The sequence below is a fragment of the Zootoca vivipara genome, chromosome 16, assembly GCF_963506605.1.
Source record: "Zootoca vivipara chromosome 16, rZooViv1.1, whole genome shotgun sequence".
NCBI lineage: Eukaryota > Metazoa > Chordata > Lepidosauria > Squamata > Lacertidae > Zootoca > Zootoca vivipara.
The window spans coordinates 41,579,315-41,591,565 of record NC_083291.1 but is presented as its reverse complement, the minus strand read 5'-3'; the positions used below and the strand labels follow the sequence as shown (position 1 = coordinate 41,591,565).

General features: G+C 47.5%; 1 protein-coding gene across 11 annotated transcripts in view; it reads left to right on the top strand.

Annotated features, from left to right (window-relative positions):
* Positions 1 to 512: 512 nt before the first annotated feature.
* The window catches only part of MBD1 (methyl-CpG binding domain protein 1), an 83,217-nt gene continuing 71,478 nt past the window's right edge, over positions 513 to 12,251 (top strand). For 3 of the 11 annotated variants that reach the window (XM_035140552.2, XM_060269120.1, XM_060269119.1), the window contains exon 1: positions 3,606 to 4,443. The gene's annotated coding sequence lies outside the window, so the exon portion shown is untranslated. Of the gene's footprint in view, positions 2,622 to 3,602; positions 4,444 to 12,251 lie in introns of those variants that run through there. The other 8 variants (XM_035140554.2, XM_060269122.1, XM_060269118.1 and 5 more) reach the window with 7 other exon arrangements.

Genomic DNA, 12,251 nt, shown 5'->3' with positions numbered 1-12,251 from the left:
CCTTCCCGCTGTAGCGGTACTTATTTACCTACTTGCACTTGACGTGCTTTTGAACTGCTAGGTTGGCAGGAGAAGGGACCAAGCAATGGGAGCTCACCCCGTCACGGGGATCCGAACCGCTGACCTTCTGATTGCCAAGCCCTAGGCTCTGTGGTTTAGACCACAGCGCCACTGTAGATAGGTATTAAAGGAGCATTAAAAAGTTGTATACCAATTCTATAAGACTCTAAGTCAGGGGTTCCCAAACTACGGCCCGGGGGCCGGATGCGGCCCAATTGGCCTGCCAATCCGGCCTGCGACGACCCCCGCTGCCCGCCGCTGCCCGCTCTTACGGCGCGCAGCGTGGCAGCGCTCTTCCGGGTCGGGAAAAAAGCGCCGAAAATCCTTTGTGCGCATGCGTATGGGCCTCTCCCGACCCGGAAGAGGTCATTTCTGGTGCACTTCCGGGTCGGGGGAGGCCCATACGCATGCGCACAACGGATTTTCGGGGGTTTTTCCACCCTGGAAGCGCACTCCCCCGCCCGCCGGCCTGCACAGGCGCGCGCTCCCCCGTCCTCCGGCCCGCCGCGCGATCGGCGCGGTGGGAACCGGCCCAAACGCCGGTAAGTCTGGGGACCCCTGCTCTAAGTGGATATCTTACTACTTGGGGAAATAGCTTAAAATGTTGTACCTAATTGGTAAAAGGAATTAATCTATGTTCATGGAATTGTTGGCATCCGTCTGTCTCAAGGGATAGTGGAGTATGCCTCCGGGGATGAAGTCAAACCACTGCATTAGCAGCACTGAAGTGACCTCCCGAGGTTGCAAGCCTGGGCAGTGTGTGTTTGGAGGTCCTGAGCTGGCCAGATGATACAACCCTACTCTCGGCCTTACTGATGTGGTCCAAAGGAAAGCAGAGCAAAATGTTTGTCACCAGCTTGGCTGCAGGAGTTGCTGGAAGGAAGTGTTCAAGGTGCTACCCAACCATCTTAGGGACTCCACTCCAGATTTTTGTAGAGTTTACTTCTTAGCCTTCTCCTGAATATATCCTGTAAGGCAGTGAAGATTTAGGATCAGAGTTTTCCTTCTCCTAGATGGGCTACTTTTCCAGGTGGAACCTCACCTGCCCCACTTCCCTTTACAGCACATGCAGAAACCACTTTCTTGGCCATTGGACCCACTCTTAGTCTTGTCCGCTCAATCTTCCAGGTTCCCTTCCCTTCCCTTCTTCGCATGCAAGGGAAGTCCCTAAATCACCGAGGTTTGAGACCCATTGGCTACCCTCCCCTGGTTTAGCTGGCAATTAGCCATTCACGGGGTGTGGCTGCTGTTGCATAGTGAGAGCTGAGGGCAGGATAGGGGGACCAAAATTGGGCAAACTGCCCCAGAATGAGCACAATGTGTCCCCCACCAGAGGTACTACCCCTCCCCTAATACCCCATTGCTACATCAGCTGTATATAAACAACAGAAGAGGTTCCAGCCTCTGATTGGTTTCCCCAATTGCTTGCTGTGACTTCCTGTTTGAGTAAGCAAAAAATGTTGCTTGTTGGAGAATTCACTGCTAGTGAGTCAAGGTGCTCAGCTGTGCAACAGATCTCAATTGGGCCTTTTCCAGTTCAAGGAGGCTCAGCCCAAACCTCAGAACTCAAAACCTGCATGCAGAAACTGTGGAGTCTCATTTCCTGGTGGCTGTGCTCCTGTCCTCCCTACAAAGCTGAGACTCTACTACAAGAGGGGCTAGGGGACTCAGAGACTTGCTCCCAAGCAGGCGTGTTTTGGCTCTGCCTAGGCACACTTTGTATCATTCTACACTTTCTATCTCTTTTTTCCTGGAATAAATCCAACACCCCCCCCCCCCGCTGTTTATTTTCAGATTTGTAGTTGCTTGACTGACCAAACCCAAAGAGTACTCACTGGAAAAAAGTGACCAGTGGGGAGCTGCAGGGTTCTGTCCTGGGCCCGTTGTTCAACATCTCTATAAACAAACGACTTGGATGATGGAATTGGGGGGATGCTCATCAAATTCGCAGATGACACCAAACTGGGAGGGGGTAGCTAATGCCGCAGAAGACAGAATCAGAATTCAAAATAACCTTAACACATAGCTGTCACATTTTCCCTTTTCTCACGAGGAAGCCTATTCAGCATAAGGGAATTTCCCTTGACAGCTATGTTAACAGATTGCAGAATTGGGCGCAAGCTAACAAAATGAATGTCAATAGGGACAAATGTCAGGTTCTGTACTTAGGCAGGAAGAACCAGATGCACAAATATAGGATGGGGGTGTTGTAAACTAAATCTTCCCTTATGGGGTATACAAGAGCCCTTATAGAGTCATTTGTAGGTTCTCCATCGGTAGGAGAAAATAACAGAGGCCAACCAGAGAATATTGAGAAGCAAAGCAGCTAGTAAGTCTGATCTGTATTGAAATGTTGCAACAGGGTGCTCCTCTCACACACAGGAGAAATGAGGAGGACCAAGAACAAAGGCGTGCCTACCCTTATATAGACATTTTTAATTGCCTGCCCTGGAGAAACCTCATACATAGATCACAGAAGGGGTGTAGCCCAAGACCACCCCCCAGATGCATCATACCCACATCACAGAAAAGGCGGTCTACAACAGAAATTTGAATTACAGGTAGGTAGCTGTGTTGGTCTGACGTAGTCAAAACAAAAATAAAAAATAAAAAAATTCCTTCCAGTAGTACCTCAGATACCACTTCTGAAGAAGTGTGCATGCACATGGAAGCTCATACCAATGACAAACTTAGTTGGTCTCTAAGGTGCTACTGGAAGGAATTTGAATGTTATTGTTTTTTCCTTTCTGCCTGGTTATCTGATAATGCTTGGTAGTCTGGCCATTCCTTTGAGATGGTAATCACTTAATTCCTGAGACAATGGGAAGGTTCCCTCACCCTCTCCCTCCTTGCAGAGAAACATTTGGTCAGTTTGGGAGTCAAAATGGTTTCAGGACTGTTCTGCTTTATGAACATTTATATATATATAACCTTAAAAATTTTTATTACAGGGGTCACCTGACTTAATAGCACAACATGTGAAAAGGATCTAGGGGTCTTTGTGGGCCACTAGCTTAACATGAGTCCACTGTGTGATGCAGCATCAAAAAAAGGCAATGCTATTCTGGGCTGCATCAACAGAAATGTAGTGTCCAGATCAAGGGAAGTAATAGTACCACTCTATTCTGCCTTGGTCAGGCCACACCTGGAATACTGTGTCCAATTCTGGGCACTATAATTTAAGAAGGATGTTTACAAGCTGGAACATATGCAGAGGAGGGCAACCAATGCAATTCTGGGCTGCATCAATAGGAGTATAGCATCTAGATCAAGGGAAGTAATAGTACCACTGTATTCTGCTCTGGTCAGACCACACCTGGAATACTGTGTCCAGTTCTGGGCACCACAGTTCAAGAAGGATACTGACAAGCTGGAACGTGTCCAGAAGAGGGCAACCTAAATTGTCAAAGGCCTGGAAACGATGCCTTATGAGGAACGGCTTAGGGAGCTGGGTATGTTTAGCCTGGAGAAGAGAAGGTTAAGGGGTGATATGATAGCCATGTTCAAATATATTAAAGGATGTCATATGGAGGAGGGAGAAAAGTTGTTTTCTGCTGCTCCAGAGAAGCAGACACGGAGCAATGGATTCAAACTACAAGAAAGAAGATTCCACCTCAACATTAGGAAGAACTTCCTGACAGTAAGAGCTGTTCGGCAGTGGAATTTGCTACCAAGGAGTGTGGTGGAGTCTCCTTCTTTGGAGGTCTTTAAGCAGAGGCTTGACAGGCATATGTCAAGAATGCTTTGATGGTGTTTCCTGCTTGGCAGGGGGTTGGACTGGATGGCCTTTGTGGTCTCTTCCAACTCTATAATTCTATGATGATCAAGGATCTAGAAACTAAGCCTTATGAAGAATGCTTGTGGAGCTGGGTTTGTTTTGCCTGGAAAAAGAGACTGAGAGGAGATATGATAGCCACCTTCAAATATCTGAAGGGCTGTCACATGGAAGAGGGAACAAGCTTGTTTTCTCCTGCTTTTGTGGGTAGGACTCGAGGCAATGGCTTCAAGTTACAAGAAAGGAGATTCTGACTAAACATTTGGAAAAACTTTCTGACAATAAGAGCTGTTTGTCAGTGGAACAGACTCCCTTGGCTCTAGCTGAGAAGATTCCTGCATTGCAGGAGGTTGTACTAGATGACCCGTGAAGGCCCTTCCAATCGAAGATTCTATGTATTCTATCACGTGAGGGGTGCGCACACCCGGATATCGCGCGTGCGCCCAGCGCCCTGGAAGCCTCTTCCTCTTCCAGGTCATCTGAGGCGTCGCTGACGTCGGGTGGGCGTGTCGCCTTCTGCTCTCGGCTGCCGGTGAGGAGGAGGCGGCGCAGGGGGCGGCAGAGCCCCTCCGAGCGAGGCCCGGCGGGGCCGATTCCCTTCGCCGCTGGTGAGTGATCGGGGCTGGAGGGGGGCCACGACCCGGCGGCCAGGCGCCTCTTCTGCGACCCCGGAGCGCCTCTGCGCCCCGCTCCCGGGGCTGCGGGTGAGGAGGAAGCCCCAAGGACCGCGTCGCCGCCCAGGCGAGCGGGGCGTTTCCTGAGGGCCCCCCCCAGGTCACCTCGTGCGGCGCTGGGGTGCTCCCACTGCGGGCGGGCGGGGCGGGGGTCCCCTTATTTGTCCCTTTCTGAGGCTTTCGCCGCCTCCCCTCTGGACGCAGCGCCTTCTCTGCCGTGGTGGCGGCTCCGAAGAGCCTGATCTGCTGGCTGACGTCTGAGCTGAAATGCTTCAAGCGGCTGAACCTCTCCTTGGGGGCAACTGGGGAATTTTCCTTTAAGAGCCCCATCATGGCCGGCCTCTTTGTAGTGAGAGAGAGAGAGAGCGGGTGTACGGTAAAGTTTCGGATGGGCTGGATATTCATACTGAAGGGCTGCAGCTCCGCAATAGAGCCCAGGCTCTGTGTGCAAAAAGTCTCTGGTAAAGTCCTCTGTTCTCTCCAGGTAGGAGATACCCCAGAGAGCTGCTGCCAGTCAGTGTTGACAGCATTGAGCTAGATGGGCCAACGGACTGCTCCTAGCTCAAGAGTGAAGGCTTATTTAAGCAAAGGGAGTTGTTTGGCATTTTCTGGGTCCATAAGGTTCGGATTTTGGCAGAACACACAATATGGTAAGAGAAATTGGAGTGGAAGGCTGGAGGAACTTGCTGCCTATTGTCCTGCTTTGTATTGGAGCATGCTGAGTAGGCTCTGGTCCACTAACCAGTATAAAAAACTGGCAGTGATCGAGCACACACTCCCATTGTCATTCTTCAACTTAAACATACTCTCCCCGCCCCCCCCCTTAACACGTGTGTACTTGCTGTGTTTTTTAGACCCCCTCAGGGCCAACTGGTCTGTCTTGTGCATCATACCCACGTGGGGTGCATGTGTAGAAGGAGGTGGCTAACTAGACATGGGGAGGGGAGTTTAAGGGAGGGGGAGAAAAAAGAGGCAAAAGTTCTCTCTCTGAGGAGCCAGTTCTCTCTCTCCCTTCCCCTCTAGCAGGGAAGGAGAGGTGCTCCCCAGATCCCCAGCCAGGGGGAAGTCAGAGTCTCGACCAGCAGGAGAATTATGCCCCTTGCCCCTAAGTTAGTACCCGGCAGGAACACCCCCCCCCACTGCAGCGGGAGGCACACACATACACACCCCAGCCCTCAGGGTGCCACGTCCCCCTCACCCCAGCACTCTAACCCCCGAGAGTGCAGCACAGGGGAAGGAAGGCAAGCCGGCTTCAGAGGAAGGAGGCTCGGCACCTCTCAGGCTTGTGGTGCTGCTCAGGCTTGCATTGCCATGGAGGCTGGCAGCGGCTGCCGCGACTGCATCTGAGGCTGCAGAGAAAGGCCCTGCAATTGACAAGAAACAATCCCATGATCCACTGTTCGATCGCAATAGACGTGTTGTACGTGCCTGGCATACCAAGTTCAGTTCATGGCATCTCCACTTAAAATAACATTAATAACCATAAGAACAGCTTACTGGATCCAGCTAATGATCCAACATCCTTCGTTCCCAGCCAGATGCCTATTGCAAGTCCACAAAGATCTCGTTTAGACAAGAATTCCATTTTTTGAAGGAATCCTTCCTGCCTCTAATAGCTTTTTTCACTTTGGTCTGATGGTACATTTCCTGATCTGAAGTATAACCTTCAGCTGTGTTTTTAAATAATGACCAAGTGTTTTGGAGCGATTTGACGCCCTTGACATTACCTTTCAACTTACTTTTTACCAGGTCCCTCATTTTTATTTTTTTAGTTTCCTTTCTGAAGTCACATGTTACCAGGTCTTATTTTCTTGGCAGTTGGCCATTTACATATATATTCAATTTAATTGCACTACGACCACTGCTTCCAGTTGCTTTAGCAACACTTGCATCTTGGGCACCTGGGCACCACTTAAGATAAATCCAGGGTTGCCATCCTTCTGTTTGGTTCCATGACCAGCAGTCTTCTAGGGCATAGTCATTTGGAGTACAGTGGAACCTGTAGTCAGAAATTTTTCCTCTTTGTGATGACTGAAACACATATGTCACCAGTCTATATGATGGTAGTTGAAGGTACCCATTATTACACCATTTCCTCTTTTGATTGTTTCCTTCATCATCTCAAGAACTCCTTGAACAGTTTGAACAGGGGGATGGTAGCATTTTCCTAGCACCAAGTTACTCTTAGGGCCCAGTATCATCATCCACAATGTTTCTGTGGAGGAGAATTCCCTTTGGGGGAATTTTTGCTTGCTGGGTCACATTGCCCTCTTTGATGTACAGAGCAAAACCACCTCCACTATGTGTCTCCCTCTTCTTCCTAGAGTTCATATCCAGAGATAACATTATCCCACTGATTCTCTCCATTCCAACAGGTTTCCATTATACCAACTATATCAAAGACCAAGCACTCCAGTTCACCCATCTTGGCACAGAGGCTCCTAGCATTAGCATATAAACACATGTACAATGTTTCTCTTGTGTTTTGGCCTGCAGTTCTTTGGCATCTCTGCCCTCTGCACAGGCTGCACTCACAGTGTCTAGGTCCATGCCTCCCACATTTAAATTTTCATTCAGTTTCTCCATTTTCATCCTAGAGAGTTTGTCATTGGTATGAGCTTTCGTGTACATGGTATCTAGAGAAGTGTGCATGCACACGAAAGCTCATACCAATGACAAACTTGGTTGGTCTCTAAGGTGCTACTGGAAGGAATTTTTAAAAATTGTTTATGTATGCCTTGTTGTAAAAAAAACTATGGTTAAACAAGCAGATAACTAGTGACCACCAGAAATGTTAATGACAATTGAAGCATCTTGTTGCCAATTTGTTTGACATGAAGTAGGAATTCCTTTGTGGGTTTAAATAAAAGTTCATCTTCAAGGAAAGCAAATTCTGCCTCCACTATTTGGCCATAGTTTGGTGCTTCTCAGCGGTGTTGGTTTTTAATGTTTCCAGACATGGCTTTCTTCATGTTTATTCTAATGTTTCAGTAGATTGTGAATCACATGACAACATCTGCTCAGCATAGTGAAAGCTGCAGCAAGCAAATACAGTCATACCTTGGGTTACAGACGCTTCAGGTTGTGCATTTTCGGGTTGTGCACCACACCGTACCCGGAAGTACCAGAACGGGATACTTCTGGGTTTTGGTGCTTGCGCATACGCAGAAGCACTAAATTGCACTTTGCGCATGCGCAGAAGCACTGAATCACGACCCGCGCTTGCGCAGACGCAGTGCTGTGGGTTGCAAACGCTGTGGGTTGCGAACTTGCCTCCCACACGGATCACGTTCGCAACCCGAGCGTTCACTATGGTGCTTTTTATTGCTGTTTGAATTCTAGCAAGTGGGACATATAAGCAGCGAAAGGTGGCAAGCAATGTGCCATTGTTGAAAGTATCATTGATGTCATCCTCCTCCTACTCAAAGGGTTTTTGGCTGCCTGTATGATCCATCAGCTCATTTCCAAAACAGGTGTTTGCCTTGTCGAGAGCCCTCGGTCAAAGAGCATACTTCTGCAATTAAAAAAGAAAAGAAGATTTGGCATAACTCTCTCATCCCCCATGTGTTGCCCTCTAGAGGTTGCTGGGCTCCAGTTCTCATCAACCGCTGCCATCATGGCCAGTAGTTAGGGCTAATTGGAGTTGCAGTTGAAAATACCTGGTGAGCACCAGGTCGGAGAAGGCTGGTCTAACCAAAGATCTTGGCCAGTCCCGTGTTCCTTAACCTCTGGAACATGGCAGTTACTGCCTAGCACTTTTTGTTATGATTGCAAGCTATTGAGATAGGAGGTCCCCCGGCTTTGTGACTGAATGGTGAATTAGGACTGAGTGCTTGGAATGGGGAATTAGGACTGTGTGAGTAAAACGGTTAACATAGCTGTAGTGTCAGAAAAATCAGGCTTGCATGTGATTTCAGAAGTCTCATTTTATAGAGAGTTGATGTGTCTGCTGAGCTTATTTGAATGGGAGTGCTTTGGAGCTGCCTGAACTATTGGTTTGGTGTAGTTCACAGCTGGAAGTATGTAAAATTGTCATTGGGGAAAGGTTGCATTTCCTCTTGGACTTCTTGTTGTTTAGTCGTTTAGTCGTGTCCGACTCTTCGTGACCCCATGGACCATAGCACGCCAGGCACTCCTGTCTTCCACTGCCTCCTGCAGTTTGGTCAAACTCATGTTCATAGCTTCGAGAACACTGTCCAACCATCTTGTCCTCTGACGTCCCCTTCTCCTAGTGCCCTCAATCTTTCCCAACATCAGGGTCTTTTCCAGGGAGTCTTCTCTTCTCATGAGGTGGCCAAAGTATTGGAGCCTCAGCTTCAGGATCTGTCCTTCCAGTGAGCACACAGGGCTGATTTCCTTCAGAATGGATAGGTTTGATCTTCTTGCAGTCCATGGGACTCTCAAGAGTCTCCTCCAGCACCATAATTCAAAAGCATCAATTCTTCGGCGATCAGCCTTCTTTATGGTCCAGCTCTCACTTCCATACATCACTACTGGGAAAACCATAGCTTGAACTATACGGACCTTTGTCGGCAAGGTGATGTCTCTGCTTTTTAAGATGCTGTCTAGGTTTGTCATTGCTTTTCTCCCAAGAAGCAGGCGTCTTTTAATTTCGTGACTGCTGTCACCATCTGCAGTGATCAAGGAGCCCAAGAAAGGAAAATCTCTCACTGCCTCCATTTCTTCCCCTTCTATTTGCCAGGAGGTGATGGGACCAGTGGCCATGATCTTGGTTTTTTTTTATGTTGAGCTTCAGACCATATTTTGCACTCTTCTCTTTCACCCACATTAAAAGGTTCTTTAATTCCTCCTCACTTTCTGCCATCAAGGTTGTGTCATCTGCATATCTGAGGTTGTTGATATTTCTTCCAGCAATCTTAATTCCGGCTTGGGATTCATCTAGTTCAGCCTTTCGCATGATGAATTCTGCATATAAGTTAAATAAGCAGGGAGACAACATACAGCCTTGTCGTACTCCTTTCCCAATTTTGCACCAATCAGTTGTTCCATATCCAGTTCTAACTGTAGCTTCTTGTCCCACATAGAGATTTCTCAGGAGACAGATGAGGTGATCAGGCACTCCCATTTCTTTAAGAACTTGCCATAGTTTGCTGTGGTCGACACAGTCAAAGGCTTTTGCATAGTCAATGAAGCAGAAATAGATGGTAGAAGTAGAAGTGGACACAGGAATGCAAACTTCACAATCTGGTGATCTGCGCAGCCTGTTTATGAGCGATTTACTTAAATGATAAAGTCCAAGGCTATTGACTCCTGCCCTCCTTTTGCCCCACATAGCTAGTACAGCACTTGCCGCTTAGCCTGCTCCATATATTTCTCAGGCCATCTTAGGAAGGCAACTGGCTCCCATCCCCCCACTTGAGACTGACTGTGGACTTGAAAAATTAACAGTCTGCTCCTTTCCACAAACCTCAAGAGATTCCTGTCTCTGGTCCTTAGTCAAACAGTGGAAGTAATTAAAGCTTTCAGTTAAATATACCTGTATATATTAAATATAAGTATAATATTTAATATTTTAATAACAATCCAATGTATACCATATTAATACAATACCAAATCATAATACAATTATAAAGTCAATTATCCAATTCCAAATTAAACATTTTTGGATGACTTACCGTGTTCTGGTCTTCAGAGAGTGATGTTATTCTTCCATCCTGCTCCAATCTTCCTAATTAATCCAAATACAACCGTTCTGATCTTAATCCTTTATTTTAACAGCCACTGATGTGATGACTTTTGTTCGTATTTAAGTATTCCATATCCATTAATTTGCAAGAGGAGTTTGTATTCCGTAGCTTTCTGTGTGAAATGTTTGTTTAATGTTTGTCATTCCCTTCACGTTGTAATCTATCATCTTCAGCATCCCCCCCCCCCACCTCAAGAACCTCAATTGTTGCTGCCCCACAAGCTCACGCCATCTTGCTTCGGTTTCCCAAACCGAAAAAGATCTGGCATCTCACCATAGCCCCGGGCAGACTTCCAGCATTATCTTCTTTGATTCCTTTCCCATCCGTTAACAAGCTGGTATCTTGCCAAAGCCATAATAAATCAGAGCTAGAATCCTCTTTAGAAGGTAATGCCACAAATCATCACAATGTTTTCATACAGTTCAACTCTTTCAATTATCTACAAATTATGAAGTTCTTGTTAGTTCCCTCTTGCATTCCCATAGCTGCCAAGTCTCCCGTTTTTGGCGGGAAACCCCCAGATTTAAATCCGTTTCCCGCCGCGACCCCGTAAATTTACCAGATTTCCAAGGAAGCAGCTCCTCTCCCTCCCTGCTGCCCTCTGCACATGCCTGGTTTCCCCCTCTCCCGGCATACTGCATTTCGCTTGCCACTCAAACGCAATTTCTGCCCTCCTTGCCTCCTCTTGCGGGAGGAGGAAGAGGGAGGCGCTGCTGCTGGAGCCACGTGGGGTGACGCAAACGTTCCAAGCTCCATTCACAAAAAGCAGGAAGGCGCTCGGGGGCGTGAGCGGCAAGGAGAAGTGTTGCTGTTTGCTCTGCAGCCTCTCTAGGTGCCTGGACTCGATCTCTTTAACCCTGAGATGCACTTTTCTGCAGCAAGAAAAGCATGGAGGGGGGAGGGGACACCCCCCACCTCTCCAAGCCCACTTTGCAAAGAGCAAGAAGAGAAAGAGCGGGCCCTCCCCAGCAACCCACCAGAAGTGGATCTCTCCCTGGATCTCTGCTGCAAAAAGAAGGGGAAGAAGGTGCATGGGCGGGGGGGCGGGCGTGGAAAGGCCCGCTGGATCATGCGGCCCCATTATTACTTGGGAGTAAAACCCCATGAAATACAGCGTGAATTCCTCCTGAGCAAGCTTTCATAGGTTTGTGACTGAACAGATATTTTATTTCTGAATCACCGTCATTATTTGAATAGTTACATGAGCGATCTCATACTGTTAATAAGCATGCATTTCCTCTGTAAACAGGGATAAGATCGAGCAAAAGAATTGAAGTGTAAAGCAAAAGAAATTAATTTTATTATATTATATTTTATTATACATGTATTGGATAAATAATAATTAGGTTTAACTCAGAAATTCAGTGAAAATACTAAAACACAAGCAACTGCAGAAAGGGGGGGTCAAAATTGGATAATGGAATTTGATGTAAAAAATTGTTTTCTTTGATGTAAAATAAAAAATGAAAAAATAAAATCTATATATATAAAAAGGTAGGGATTGCGTGCGCAGAGGTCACAGCCTTTCTCCATAACTGCTGAACTGTAATGTAACAAATTTGGCCACAGCGTTCCATGCCCATCAGTAAGGGATCTGGCATAATCCCCCCAAAAAGCAAACCTTTCATACCTAAAATAATGATTAAACAAAAAAAAGTGGCACCCAAATTAGACGTCACCAGCAGAAGCTCTGAAGACTCCAGCAGCATCCAATAGAAAGGCAGACTGCCCACTGCTGCCTCGAAAGCCGCGCCACCGGATGACATCACAAAATTCCACAGCAACCAACTGAAAACAGGCCTTTTGCAGCAACAAGGCCCAACATTGCCAAGTGGAGGTAGGGGCCTGTCTGGGGGGGCGGGGGGGGCGAATAGGGGACAGGGATAGGTAATGGGTCAGAACAGGGGGAGAGACACAGGGATGAAACCTTCCCTCTCCACAGTATCTCGCCTCGGCTTTGCAGACTAGGCTGCATGGATTTAGGGGCCTGCCTGGGAGGTGGGGGGGGGGGCTGAATAGGCCGTGGCATAGAAT